Below are 15390 nucleotides of genomic sequence, written 5' to 3'. Positions count from 1 at the left end.
AAGCCAGTTTATGGTGACACACACACACACACACACACACACACACACACAAAAGGTGGGGCTAACTTACAAATATACAGTTTCAGTTTTCTTGATTCCATGTGATGTCCCTTTGTGTTTTACATCTGTAGCAGTTTCTGTGTATGTCCAGAATACCTGTAGCTCATGTGTATTAGTTTCCGCATTCAAGGATTTTCCTTAATATTTCAGCCATTTTCCCTACTCATATTTTTTTGAAGATTTTGATCATTGGCAGAAAAAAATAAACTTTAGCAAAACTTTGCTCTTGTTTATTATCAGGATCTGAGCAGTATATCGAGTGAGATGTTTTGGTTACTGATGGATTCTGTTCATAACGGATAGGACAAGAAGAATCTACCTTTGCAGCATGGCGTGACTGATGCCAGATGAGGATCAGAGCGTTGATGATGTAAAGATAAAAGCTTAGTTTTAGATGCTTTAAAAGTAACCAACCACATCTTTCCCAATTGTACCACTTACTCAAGATTAGAGGAGAGAGAATCAGAGAGAACTCGGTCATTTACAGTCTTAGATGTGCTACCATAGATAGTAGTGTCATCAGCATAAATGTCTACGAATGATGTAAGGATGTGATTTGGAAGATCACTAATGTAGATCAGGAAGACTCGAGCATTAATACTGAGAGCTTCTGGTTTCTGCCTATCAACCACTACTCTTATGAACCTATCAGAGAGAAATGATTTAATAAATGTGAAGACATTTCCAGCTATACCGTAGCTCGAGATCTTGTGAAGTAAACCTTTATGCCACACCCTATCAAAGGCTTTAGATATGTCAAGAGCAATTGCCCTAGAAAGATTGCCTCCATCGAGCGATTCACTAATCCTATGAGATATAACTGTAAGCACATCTGCTGAAGATCTAGCAGAACGGAAACCATATTGTGTGTCACTAAGAAGGTTATTTTTGTTGAGATGGTTGATTAATTCTCTATTTAACACAGATTCCAGCATTTTACTCATGACGCACGGGAGACTTATTGGCCTGTACTGAGAGGGAGATGAGCTATCACCTGAATTCTTAAATAAGGAGTATACTGATGAGATTTTCCCGGGTAACGGGGAGCAATTAAGACAATGTTTAAGCAGTTCTAGATAGAATATTTTAATATTTTATTTATTTTTATTAGGAAAATGGACTGTCATAACATTTTTATTAGGAAAATGGACTGTCATAACATTTTTATTAGGAAAATGGGCTGTCATAACATTTTTAATAGGAAAATGGACTGTCATAACATTTTTATTAGGAAAATGGACTGTCATAACATTTTTATAAGGAAAATGGACTGTCATAACATTTTTATTAGGAAAATGGACTGTCATAAATTTTTTATTAGGAAAATGGACTGTCATAACATTTTTATAAGGAAAATGGACTGTCATAACATTTTTATTAGGAAAATGGACTGTCATAACATTTTTATAAGGAAAATGGACTGTCATAACATTTTTATTAGGAAAATGGACTGTCATAACATTTTTATAAGGAAAATGGACTGTCATAACATTTTTATTAGGAAAATGGACTGTCATAACATTTTTATAAGGAAAATGGACTGTCATAACATTTTTATAAGGAAAATGGACTGTCATAACATTTTTATTAGGAAAATGGACTGTCATAACATTTTTATAAGGAAAATGGACAGTCATAACATTTTTATAAGGAAAATGGACTGTCATAACATTTTTATTAGGAAAATGGACTGTCATAACATTTTTATTAGGAAAATGGACTGTCATAACATTTTTATAAGGAAAATGGACTGTCATAACATTTTTATTAGGAAAATGGACTGTCATAACATTTTTATAAGGAAAATGGACTGTCATAACATTTTTATTAGGAAAATGGACTGTCATAACATTTCTATAAGGAAAATGGACTGTCATAACATTTTTATTAGGAAAATGGACTGTCATAACATTTTTATTAGGAAAATCGACTGTCATAACATTTTTATAAGGAAAATGGACTGTCATAACATTTTTATTAGGAAAATGGACTGTCATAACATTTTTATTAGGAAAATGGACTGTCATAACATTTTTATAAGGAAAATGGACTGTCATAACATTTTTATAAGGAAAATGGACTGTCATAACATTTTTATTAGGAAAATGGACTGTCATAACATTTTTATAAGGAAAATGGACCGTCATAACATTTTTATAAGGAAAATGGACTGTCATAACATTTTTATTAGGAAAATGGACTGTCATAACATTTTTATTAGGAAAATGGACTGTCATAACATTTTTATTAGGAAAATGGACTGTCATAACATTTTTATAAGGAAAATGGACTGTCATAACATTTTTATTAGGAAAATGGACTCTCATAACATTTTTATTAGGAAAATTGACTGTCATAACATTTTTATAAGGAAAATGGACTGTCATAACATTTTTATAAGGAAAATGGACCGTCATAACATTTTTATTAGGAAAATTGACTGTCATAACATTTTTATAAGGAAAATGGACTGTCATAACATTTTTATAAGGAAAATGGACTGTTATAACATTTTTATAAGGAAAATGGACTGTCATAACATTTTTATTAGGAAAATGGACTGTCATAACATTTTTATAAGGAAAATGGACTGTCATAACATTTTTATTAGGAAAATGGACTCTCATAACATTTTTATTAGGAAAATCGACTGTCATAACATTTTTATAAGGAAAATGGACTGTCATAACATTTTTATTAGGAAAATGGACTCTCATAACATTTTTATTAGGAAAATGGACTGTCATAACATTTTTATAAGGAAAATGGACTGTCATAACATTTTTATAAGGAAAATGGACTGTCATAACATTTTTATAAGGAAAATGGACTGTCATAACATTTTTATAAGGAAAATGGACTGTCATAACATTTTTATTAGGAAAATGGACTCTCATAACATTTTTATTAGGAAAATAGACTGTCATAACATTTTTATAAGGAAAATGGACTGTCATAACATTTTTATAAGGAAAATGGACCGTCATAACATTTTTATTAGGAAAATTGACTGTCATAACATTTTTATAAGGAAAATGGACTGTCATAACATTTTTATAAGGAAAATGGACTGTTATAACATTTTTATTAGGAAAATAGACTGTCATAACATTTTTATAAGGAAAATGGACTGTCATAACATTTTTATAAGGAAAATGGACTGTCATAGCATTTTTATTAGGAAAATGGACTGTCATAACATTTTTATAAGGAAAATGGACTGTCATAACATTTTTATTAGGAAAATGGACTGTCATAACATTTTTATAAGGAAAATGCCTTCTTATGACAGGGTTGAGTATTTTGGTCGATTACGAATTAAAATGTTTGAGATAAAAATTGTAAAATAAAGTTGTATTTATCTTACAATAAATACAAGAGGAAATGATGAAGAAAAACTGGAGGAAGTCGATTGATGATGTCTCGAGGAGCAGGAATACTGGGAGGACACGAAATGATGTGTAGCCGGTGTGTGGACATATATTTTACGTGTCTGAATTCATTAACCATCTCGTGGGAACCGAATCGATAGATATGTTATATGCAGTGTTTGGGACGTCCGTAGATATGTTTGGGTTTGTGTGTCAATACATAACTATAGATATTTTTATATTGATCGTCTAGTGGTTATGTCAACGTGTGTATAACATTAACTCATTATCTGTGCCAAAATCAAAACGTAGATTCCATGAACGAAGCTTCTTTCTTAGAAGTGCACGCCTGTGGAACTCTGTTCCGTTTGCCGGTTTCCCACCTGACTACAACCTGGATGTCTTCAAGTCCAACATAAACAAATTCCTGATTAACCGCCTCCCCACACTTAAGTAAGACACTTTATCAAATCTCCAATACTAACAATTAATATGATACTATCCCATTGATTAGTGTACACACAATAACCCTTATCCTCGAGTGGCTTCCAGGCTTTGATAAATGGTGATTATCATGTAAAAAAACCCCAAAAAACAAGGAACTGTTCAGAAGAAATATACAGATTGCAAAACATTGAAAGGAACAATACCTTCTCGTCTGATAGGTTCCATTCAGCCAGTTCTTGGTTCACCTATTTGGACCATCGGACCTGGAATAAAGATTTAGAAAGAAAAAAAAAAAACAACACAGAAATCATTGATAAATAATATACTTCTTTATTCCAGTAGTCCGTTTCGACTCAAAGTTGCAAACACTGTTCTTATTCACAATTCCAGTCTATTGGATTCGAGCCGCCTCCTGGTCATTCGGAGAAACCCAACTTCACTTGTTAGCTCCCAAAACCCAACTCCTCTAACTAACTCAATCTCCACGTTTCATTCTAAGATCCACGTCATCTTCAGTGAGCTTTACGCCAGACTACGTCAGACTGCTAGAGGTCAGACGTATTTTGAAATTATTGTTAATGATATAATCATTCTAAAACCCATTTTGTTTGTACTATTTTTCTAACCATTTTTCTAGTTTATAGATATATATATATATATATTTTTTTTACTTGTGAGATACAACTTATCAAGACCCAAAGGCCATTCGAGGATAAGGGTTAATGAGTGTAAGATGACGGTAGTAATCGTTAATGGTGTAGATTGGGTAGAAGTTTTATTCCTTATGGGAACGGCTCAACAAGAACTTGTTTACATTGGATTTGAACGCTACTATGTTGTATTCAACTGGGAAGCAGGTCAGCGGAACAGTATTCCACGCATGGGAAAGGAGCTTTGTTCATGGAATCTGCATAACCATTTATTTCAAATAGAAGTTAATTTCAAACAACCAATTTATCCTAGGCTAGCAAGGTTATCTGGCATCGTCCGGCATTGCTTATGCTACAGATGTACCTAATCAGCAATAGAGATTGGATGAATAGGAATGAGGTAACTGGAAAAGTGAACAGCAGGAGGAGCATTTCCGGAACCTGGAGAACAGGAAAGAGTCAGATTGACAGGAACCGAGAAACTGGAATCTGGAGAGCATAGAATGACGTCACAACTTGTGGCATTCTCTGGAGCCTGAGTGACAACAAGTCTCCCTAGATTTCCAGTACTCTCCACCTCTTTTGATAACCTTTGCAGATGAATTTGCATTATCATAACAGCCGCTTACCAATGATTTCCCATTGGCAGCGGCCATTGGTCTTCATTAGAATTTGTGTGGTAATAAGCCTCCCCAAGGTCTCGGTCCTCTTTACACTCATCCAATGGAGGTCTGGCTAGTGCTCTCTCTCTCTCGTCGATCTTTCCATCCTCCTTGATCCTCACTTATTTCGTGTGGCACCTGTTTATCGTGACATATGAAAAAAAAAAAAAAAGGTTTGCGGATGGCAGCACCGCAGGGTGGGTGGGGTTAACTTACAATTATACCGTTCCAGTTTTCATGATTCCATGTGATGTTTTTCTGTGTTTTATATCTGTAACCGTTTCTTCTTCTTCTTCTTCTTCTTCTTCTTCTTCTTCTTCTTCTTCTTCTTCTTCTTCTTCTTCTTCTAGAGAGTATGGAATGATGTCACAAAAAGATTGCAATGGACGTCGCTAAGATGTAATGAGATGCCTTGGGTAGGTCTGTTAAATGTGGATGTGGCTAAGCGCTTGTTTAACTGTATATATGTGAAATGCATATATGTAAAAAGGTATATACACACAGTTACAAGAGCAGTTATAAAACACTAAACGACACAAAGAAACACATTATATATAAGCTACATTGTATATACCACATACTTTATATATACACTCTGCACACATATATATATATTACCTTGCTAGCCCCTCTCCCCCCAAAAAATGGATAAAAACAAAATATGAATAATTTGCAAAATTTTGATGACCAACAGAAAAATGTATGTAAATTATTTAACCATTTAATACAAATTATTCAACGCACTGTATTTCGTCTAAATAGCCGAAGCAGTCATCTTTAACTAATCTCGTATGACTTTTGAATTCGCATCCTCTTTAAAAGGCCAATCTCAAAATTGCTTTATTTTTCGTACGCACATACGCCAGTTTGTTACGATGTAGTGTCTTTTCTGTTTTCTTATTAGTGGATGCACTGCATCACACATACACTAACTACAATGGAGCAAATGTTTTACCTATGCAAATATTTTTTTTAAGTCATTCGTGACAAAACTGTAATGTTGTATGATCGGTTCTCTCTATAACAATTTATCTGTTTATCGATGCCACGAATATATAATCACGTTGCACTTTTACAAATATGCCACGGATATATAATCACGTTGCACTTTTACAAATATGCCACGGATATATAATCACGTTGCACTTTTACAAATATGCCACGGATATATAATCACGTTGCACTTTTACAAATATGCCACGGATATATAATCACGTTGCACCTTTACAAATATGCCACGGATATATAATCACGTTGCACTTTTACAAATATGCCACGGATATATAATCACGTTGCACTTTTACAAATATGCCACGGATATATAATCACGTTGCACTTTTACAAATATGCCACGGATATATAATCACGTTGCACTTTTACAAATATGCCACGGATATATAATCACGTTGCACTTTTACAAATATGCCACGGATATATAATCACGTTGCACTTTTACAAATATGCCACGGATATATAATCACGTTGCACTTTTACAAATATGCCACGGATATATAATCACGTTGCACTTTTACAAATATGCCACGGATATATAATCACGTTGCACTTTTACAAATATGCCACGGATATATAATCACGTTGCACTTTTACAAATATGCCACGGATATATAATCACGTTGCACTTTTACAAATATGCCACGGATATATAATCACGTTGCACTTTTACAAATATGCCACGGATATATAATCACGTTGCACTTTTACAAATATGCCACGGATATATAATCACGTTGCACTTTTACAAATATGCCACGGATATATAATCATGTTGCACTTTTACAAATATGCATGCTGCTAGTAAAGATATTCTGCAGTTTCAGCAGTTTTGAGAATCCAAAAAATTTATAAATAAAATTGTATTTATTTATTATTTGGCCTGTCAGTGGTTGTAGGACGTGTCGAGCAAGGGTGGGGAAAAGTGGAGGTTGTGGTTGACAAACTAACAACGTAACGATCGTACACCTCTCTCTGTCTTTTGTGTTCGTCGGACCTCTTGCTTTTATTGACAAATTCTTCCTTTGTTCCATCAGAATCAATATATGTGTACAAAGTCCGACCTGGTATTTTCTTTGTTCTCTGCTAATCTGGAATGTGTGTATGTGCTTGATCTCCAAATTCCTTTTTCCATTTCAAGTCTAAGGTCAATAGGCATCTCTTGTCTTTGCAGTAATCAAATTTCGTTTTTGTTTGGTTTCATGCCTATTTCCATAAAGAGGAAGAACTGGGTCAGCAGGAACAGATGTTTTTAGAACCTGGAGAGCAAGAAAAAAGCCAGATTGATAAACTAGAAACTGGAATGTGTAGATCATGGAATGACATCACAGAAAGATTGCAATGGACGTTGTTAGGATGTAAGTCTGGTTTATGTGGGTGTGACCAAGGACTGGATCGATAGGAACAAGAGCTGCTGGAACAAGGAGCAGTGGTTGCAGGAACGAGCTGCTTGAAAAGGTACTGAAACAGGTACTGCATGGAGTGGGCTGAAAAAAGTTGAGATAAAAAGAAATTACAAAAATAAATAAATGAATAAAAATACAAGAAATACAGGAAAATTTATACAGAAATTTAAAAAATATTTGGTGACCCCGACGTGATAAATATAGAAATGAGACAACAACGAAATGGAAGTTTCATTCTATATTAATAAACTTTATTTGCTATCTTCGTTAGTAGCTTTATTAGAAGAGTACAAGAAAGAAACGTATTAGTACGAGAGTTCAGTGTTCATATGCACTTGTATTATAATAGTGAAGAGTTTGTTGATAAAGAGAAAAGTGTTCCATGTATTTAAAGATAGAATTATATATTGTCGGCATGTTGAGGGAGACAATAGTGTTTATAGCTAGTAGCCATCGGTACAAAGGAAGCCGATTAAAAGAAAGAAAGGGCAAATGCTTCAGTGCGTTGCCGTGTTGTTATGAGTGTGTGTGAGTCGTATCAACGGGGACAGTTCTTTAGCATGACAAAGAATGTTCGTTTGGGTACGGCACGTGGAAGCAAGTAGGAGTTTGAAGAGAAATATAGCTAGCTTGTAATACGATGTGTGCTTCTGGACAGAGCACAATGAAAGAGAGAGAAGGGTTTGTGATTTTGCCTTTTATATACTCGGTCACGTGACGGGAAGTTGGCTTGTGATTGGACAAGCCAGGGAGAAATAGATTTCAAATCTCGAAGTTATGAGAAGTAGCTTTGCTTGTTAGTAGCGGCTGTCGGCTGCTACAGATTCTTCTTCATGATAATAGCAAAATTTGAAAATTGAAATACTGAATTTCAAATGAAACCAATAGTATTGACTTAATTGTTATGTCACAGTAATGAACATATAAAAAAATTACGAAATACGATCAGGTAAAAAATTAATTATTAGTGGAAATAATTCTCAAAGACAATTAGCAAAAATTAAGTTTTGCAAAGTAACTAGCTTTTGATAACATTTTTTTTTTATTTTATATATATATATATATATATATATATATGTATATATATATATTTTTTTTAAAACACGTCTGCCAAGGCCGGAAGAATCAAGTATACGTGATTCTTCCGGTCTTGGCAGACGTGTTTTAAATATTCTCTCCAGTGCTTTTTCTGTGCACATTTGACCTTTTCTTCTAATGATTTTGAACTTATTCCATTTGTGATTTTTTCCAAGGAATTCTGCCTTTTGTATCATTTTGGACCATTTGGAACTTACCTGTTGGATTGGAAGTTTTTAATTCGACCGTGTTTGGATTTTACCATTCTTGGATTTTTTACCCTTCACCGGACTATCCATTCATGTGAAATCTTTTTACCATTTTTTCTTTTACCTTCTATTCCCCTTACCTCACCCTTTTTTTAACCAAGTAAGATCTGTGACTTACTTGTGGTTTCATTAAATACTTTTACATGCAAAATCCGATCCCGCATTTTGCTAATTCCTGCCCTCTGATGAGAAGGAGAGTATTTCTTCGAAACTCCGCAGATTAAGGACTATCCACTTATCTTATGATTCCTTTTTTAAAATTAAATATGTTTTTAACTCTTTTTCAAGATGTTTTTTTAACATGTTTTATTAATATTAACATGTTTTATTAATAATTTGTTCATATATATATATATATATATATATATATATATATATATATATATATATATATATATATATATATATATAACCAATCTCTTATATATATATATATATATATATATATATATATATATATATATATATATATATATATATATATATAAATGTAAATGTTGGCTCGTTCGTAATTAATTGTCTAAAAAACCACTGGATGGATGGCTTCCATGTTTTGGTATAATATGTTTACTATATCCATGTGTGTTTTTATATATTTCTTTTTAATTATAACATTATACTTAATTTTTCTATGATAAATAGGTGGTTTTCTTTGTACCGAGAGGCCATTTTTTTCATTTAGGGACAATTATTTATTACCGCTTCCTGTCACGTGACCAGTGTTACAATTTAGCGGTTTTCCTGCTATATCTGGAGATTTCGTTTACAATCTAGCGGGAAATTCTAGAAAATCTGGAAGTATTTGGCACCCACACACCCGCATTAGATTATTAAAAAATAGGGTTTGTATTACTGTACACATAGATTCGAAAAAGTTGTCACAAAACAAATGTATAACAAATAAATGTTATCAAAGGCAAGATAAGTTACTTTTCTACCAAACTGGATATATTTTTCGTGTTTTTATTCAATGTAACATGTTTATTCAGCTCGAAAACTATACAGTGTTTACCGATGTATTGGAACATTCAAGATGGAGTCGGATTCTCTCTTTAACACGGTAAGTTTGGGAAGAGATGTTATAAATAAAAAACCGGATAAAGTACTGTTAAAAACTCGCTCAATACATGTTACTGTGACATAGGTTCACACATATTCGGCGGGTTTTTAATAGTATTTTGTATAGTTTTTTATTTATAACACCTTTTTCCAAACTTACGGTGTTAAAGAGGGTGTGAGACGCCATCTTGAATTTTCGAATACATCGGTAAACACATTATGTTTTTCGAGCTGAATAAATATGTTACATTGAATAAAAACACAAAAAACATATCCAGTTAGGTAGAAAAGTAACTTATCTTGCCTTTGATAACATTTATTTGTTATATATTGTTTTTTTGACAACTTTTTCGAATCTATGTGTACAGTAATACAAACCCGAATTTTCTAATTTTCAAAAATACATTATAGCACTTTTTGGGTGGAAAATTTAAAATTAGCTGAAAAAGAAATAAAATAAGAAAAGGAAAGCACACCAAGTTGGAGTAGGGGGGGTAATTTATCTGTTTTTTTTTTTTTTTACCTGGAACATCGAATTTTCAAATTTTCCGTAAGTAACCCACCGACATTTACCAATTAGAACACCATTTAACATTTTCCGAAGATTTTACTTTGTACATTGGGGGCGCGAGCGGGGGGGGGGCGGATGTGATGTTGCCGCGCGCGCCCCAACATCATCCCCCCCCCAACAAATTAGAGTGGTCGGTGTTCTGTAGTAGCGTATCTGGATATTTACCAAAAAAAAAAAAATATTTAGGTTTGGCTAAATATTTAGGTTTGGCTATAAATTCCTAAACTCATTTCACCCTAAATAATTTAGGCGACTGAAATAGGAATCTAATTGAATCTTTAATTTCCTGAATAGTATGCGAGAATTACGGACTTTAGGGGCTTTTTTAGTAATGTTACTGTAAAAATTATTTTTTATTGTTACAAATTACGATGCTTTAAAAGGAGCAAAAATAAATTCTTGCGTTTTTTATTTACTACTGAAAACCATAACTTTAGTAAAGGTATTTTTTGTTTAAACAAAATAAAACATTTTGGGTTTGTATTACTGTACACATAGATTCGAAAAAGTTGTCAAAAAAAACAAATATATAACAAATAATTGTTATCAAAGGCAAGATAAGTTACTTTTCTACCAAACTGGATATATTTTTCGTGTTTTTATTCAATGTAACATGTTTATTCAGCTCGAAAACCATACAGTGTTTACCGATGTATTGGAACATTCAAGATGGCGTCTGATACTCTCTTTAACACGGTAAGTTTGGGAAAAGGTGTTATAAATAAAAAGCCAGTTAAAATACTGTTAAAAACTCGCTCAATATATGTTACTGTGACATAGGTTGACATATATTCGGCGGGTTTTTAATAGTATTTTGTATAGTTTTTTTTATTTATAACACCTTTTCCCAAACTTACGGTGTTAAAGAGGGTGTGAGACGCCATCTTGAATTTTCGAATACATCGGTAAACACATTATGTTTTTCGAGCTGAATAAATATGTTACATTGAATAAAAACACAAAAAACATATCCAGTTAGGTAGAAAAGTAACTTATCTTGCCTTTGATAACATTTATTTGTTATATATATATTTTTTTTGACAACTGTTTCGAATCTATGTGTACAGTAATACAAACCCGAAAATTCTATATCCTGGAAAAAAAAAATCCCCTCCCCCCAACGTAGTTTTCTTGGTGAAGCCGTCGTTTATGCTACAGCGTGCATGCGCGTAGCATAAACGGAAGCTGCAAAATGGTGGAAAGAAGTTCATGGGTTCAGGGGTAAATGCCATGCAAACGGTAAATTTGCCCCAAGTTTGACTATCAGATTCGTTGTCAGCGACCTCAATTACCTATAAAAAAACAAATTAGAGTGGTCGGTGTTTTGTAGTAGCGTATCTGGATAATTTACCTTTTTTTTTCTTGCTTAAAAAAAATAGCATTAATACAGATGAATTCAAACTAAAACACTATCCAAAATACTGTTAGAAATCCCCCGAATATATGTAAGCCTATGTCATGGTAGCATATGTTGAGTGAGTTTTTAACAGTATTTTGTATATTTTTTTGTTTTAACTCATTTTCCCAAACTTAACGTAACCAACAGAGAGTCCGCCGCCAGTTGTCTTTTTCAAATGCATCGATAAACACTGTATGTTTTTTGAGCCGAATAAACATTTTACATTAAATAAAAACACTAAAAACATATCCAGTTATGTAGAAAAGTAACTTATCTTGCCTTTGATAACATTTATTTGTCATATATTTGTTGTTTGACAATTTTTTTTAAATCTGTGTATAGTGTGCGGTCAAACACACCTATAAAAAATGCATTCAATTCTTGTTCTAAAAATAATAAATAAATAAATTAAAACCCAATTACCTGCGCAAACAAAAAAAGATAAATTTCAGAGGCGCAAAGATTTTTAAAAAATACGCCCGCGCAAATCTGCGGGGAACAAAACTTAAAATGCATTTTGTTCAGCAGACGTAGTTGAAAGCATCCCACGTGACAAAAAAGTGCATTTCACAAATAATCAACGTTCAAAGAAAGATTTAATTTTTAAAATCTTCTTTCTCACATCGCCTGGGAGCCGATTGACAAATACTTAAATAAATCCACTTACTCACCCACTCTTAATCGGCGCTCCACACTCTGCATTCCTCACTCTTCTCTCACTTCTCCATTCATGTCAACAACTCCGTTATATGCATTTTTCCGCCAGCATGACAAAACACGATTATCCACATGCACGCACACACAGAGAAGCGCTTATCAACACGCACACATACAGCGCATAATGCAGATATTCAGCCACACTTAGGATATTTACCTTCTTCTTTATTTCTCCTAGCACACAAAAAATTAAGCCTGTTTTCTCGCTGAGAAAACAAAGAACACTCTCTGCTTTGACTTGTCAAAACAACGAACAGTCTCAATAAGTTCCACATTTGCAAGAAAGACACTAAAAAAATGATTCGTTTGTTACTTGTTATTTTTGTGTAAATAAACACCGTTTATTCACACATGTTTGATTTGATTTTATTTGTGGTGGAAAAAGGAATCTTATGAGACCTGAGTACCACTACAATAGTAAAACAAAGTTTGTTTTTTTTTCCCAGAAAATTTACAAATTATGTTTTGTCCACAGATGTTAAAAAAAACAAACAGATCCCCACCCAACACCCAAATATAATTAAAAAAAAAAATTGCATTAAAAAAAAAAAAAAATGTCGATTTCGTGTTTGAACATTTGAACAACGGTCGCTTGACTTAATCCGGAGATTGCCGGTCGAGCTCGAATCATAATTGACGAAAAATCCCGAGGATCCGGGTCAAATTCTGCAAGAGTACCTAAAGTTATCATTTCAGAGCACCAATTTAGTTAAACGACAAGAACAGTATTTTTATTTAAATTAAAATTAAAATTTGAATATTTTCCAGTTCTGTTTTCGTTAATCAGTAAATTTGTATCAATTATATATATATATATATATATATATATATATATATATATATATATATATATATATATATATATATATATATATATATATATATATATATATATATAATGTAATTTAAATAACAACCAATAAGCAAAAATGGCAAATAATCTAAAATATGTTAAAATAAGCAATCTGGGTTATGTCCCCTGTTTCTGCATTCTTCTTTGTACACACACACACACACACACACACACACACACACACACACATATATATATATATATATATATATATATATATATTTGTCGTCTTTGTACACGCATAAAAAAGTTAGGTTCAAATTCTGTAGAAGCACCGAAGATCCTATTGAATTGTTTCCAACCGCAACAAAGTATGACTTAAAGTCAGAATATGGGGCAATCCAGCTCCTCCGATGGGGAGAAGGGGAGTCACTTTAGTCGAGGTCAAAAATATGCGAGAAGAACGCAATCGTAAATCGTAGATGAAAACGCCGCCATGTTGTTTTTGTGTTGCTTAGCAACACAAAAACAACATGGCGAACGCAAATCACAAAATATTGTAAGATTCTTTTCAAGTGAACGTCTAAGAAGTGAGTTCATTATTATTTTCATTATTTGGCCAAACAAAATGTTTTATTTGAGATTTGTCACGCTAAAAAATATTTGATAAATAATAAAAACAAAAGTTAGTTTACACATATTGAAGTATTAAAAAAAAAATTTTTTTATAAAACAGAAAAGTTGCGATTTTGACATTTTTAACTTTAAAAACTGCAACAAATTTATAAGTAAAAAAGATAAAAAATATTTTTTTTTTACTTTAACTTATTTAAATTTAATTTAAAGCAGTAACTAATGTTCATGTTTTAACTAATATTTGTATTATTAATAAATTATAATAAAATGTGTGACAATTTATCGTGTGTCCGTGTGTGTTTCTCGCGTTAACGTAACTTTACTAATTTAGGTATGACCATAATAAAGGCGTAATTTCCGACCCCCTTAACAAATAATGACAGTAAAAATTTGTAAAATAAATTTGATTCATTATAAATCTTTGCAGTATTCTCAAGAAGAAAGATTCTAAAAACAAATTTCATATTTTTTTACTCTCCGTAAAACCGGTGAATTTTAAAAATATTCGACAAAAAGCTAAAAACGACAAAAATGGAACCCAGTTTTATTTCAGCGTATTTTGATGGTATTTATTTGCTCCCCCACTGAGCAAATTAGGCACAAGGCCGTTTTTAATGTGAGGTAAAAACCAACTCCCCTAAAAGTAGGCAAAAAGGGGGCACTCTGGTTACCAAAAATAATAATTGTCCCAGTATAGAGGGTTTCCCCTCCATTGACTGGTACAAATTATCTTAAGTGCAGTATCTGCCGGAACAGATACTACACTTTGATCTTGGCCCGAGGGCCAAGTGTGGGGTATAGGAAAGACCGCGATTTTTAAAATTCTTTCAAAAATCAAATAATTGATCAATTTCCTTAATTTTTTTATAGACATTAAAAAAATAAAAGAAGCTGAACTGTATATATAAACTGAAATAAAATAATATAAAAAAAAATGACTACATTGCCCCCCCCCTCTTAATACGACTTTATCAGAATAAGGGACGGGGGGGGGTATTCATATCTTAGTTTTTTTTTTTTTTTTTTTTTACATATTAAAATACCCTGGATTTTTTTAAAATAAAATATATTTAATTTTGGGTCACAAAAGTTGCCGATTTATACGATTTTTATCGATTTTTTGAAAAAAAAAAAAAAAAAAAAAGTTGCAAAATATTAAAATTATTTAAGTTCAACGAAACTAAAAGAAATTATTTATTATTTACATGTGACAGTTTTTGTAATTTCAAACGATTTTCGAAATTATTTATTTTTTAATGATT

At 32.4% G+C, this 15390-nt stretch overlaps 1 protein-coding gene and 1 long non-coding RNA gene across 3 annotated transcripts in view; one reads left to right on the top strand and one right to left on the bottom strand.

Annotated features, from left to right (window-relative positions):
- Positions 1 to 7428: 7428 nt before the first annotated feature.
- The window catches only part of LOC145287728 (uncharacterized), a 128173-nt gene continuing 120211 nt past the window's right edge, over positions 7429 to 15390 (bottom strand). The window contains exon 2 of the long non-coding RNA XR_013869185.1: positions 7429 to 7688. This is a non-coding gene — a long non-coding RNA (uncharacterized LOC145287728). The remainder of the gene's footprint in view (positions 7689 to 15390) is intronic.
- LOC145287723 (adenylate kinase 9-like) overlaps positions 13957 to 15390 on the top strand; it is a 307372-nt gene continuing 305938 nt past the window's right edge. For both annotated transcript variants that reach the window (XM_080135474.1, XM_080135475.1), the window contains exon 1: positions 13957 to 14082. The gene's annotated coding sequence lies outside the window, so the exon portion shown is untranslated. The remainder of the gene's footprint in view (positions 14083 to 15390) is intronic.

This window comes from Euprymna scolopes, chromosome 11 (assembly GCF_053919585.1).
Source record: "Euprymna scolopes isolate OS-2025 chromosome 11, ASM5391958v1, whole genome shotgun sequence".
Classification (NCBI taxonomy): domain Eukaryota; kingdom Metazoa; phylum Mollusca; class Cephalopoda; order Sepiida; family Sepiolidae; genus Euprymna; species Euprymna scolopes.
This window is presented reverse-complemented; position numbering and strand designations above follow the sequence as displayed.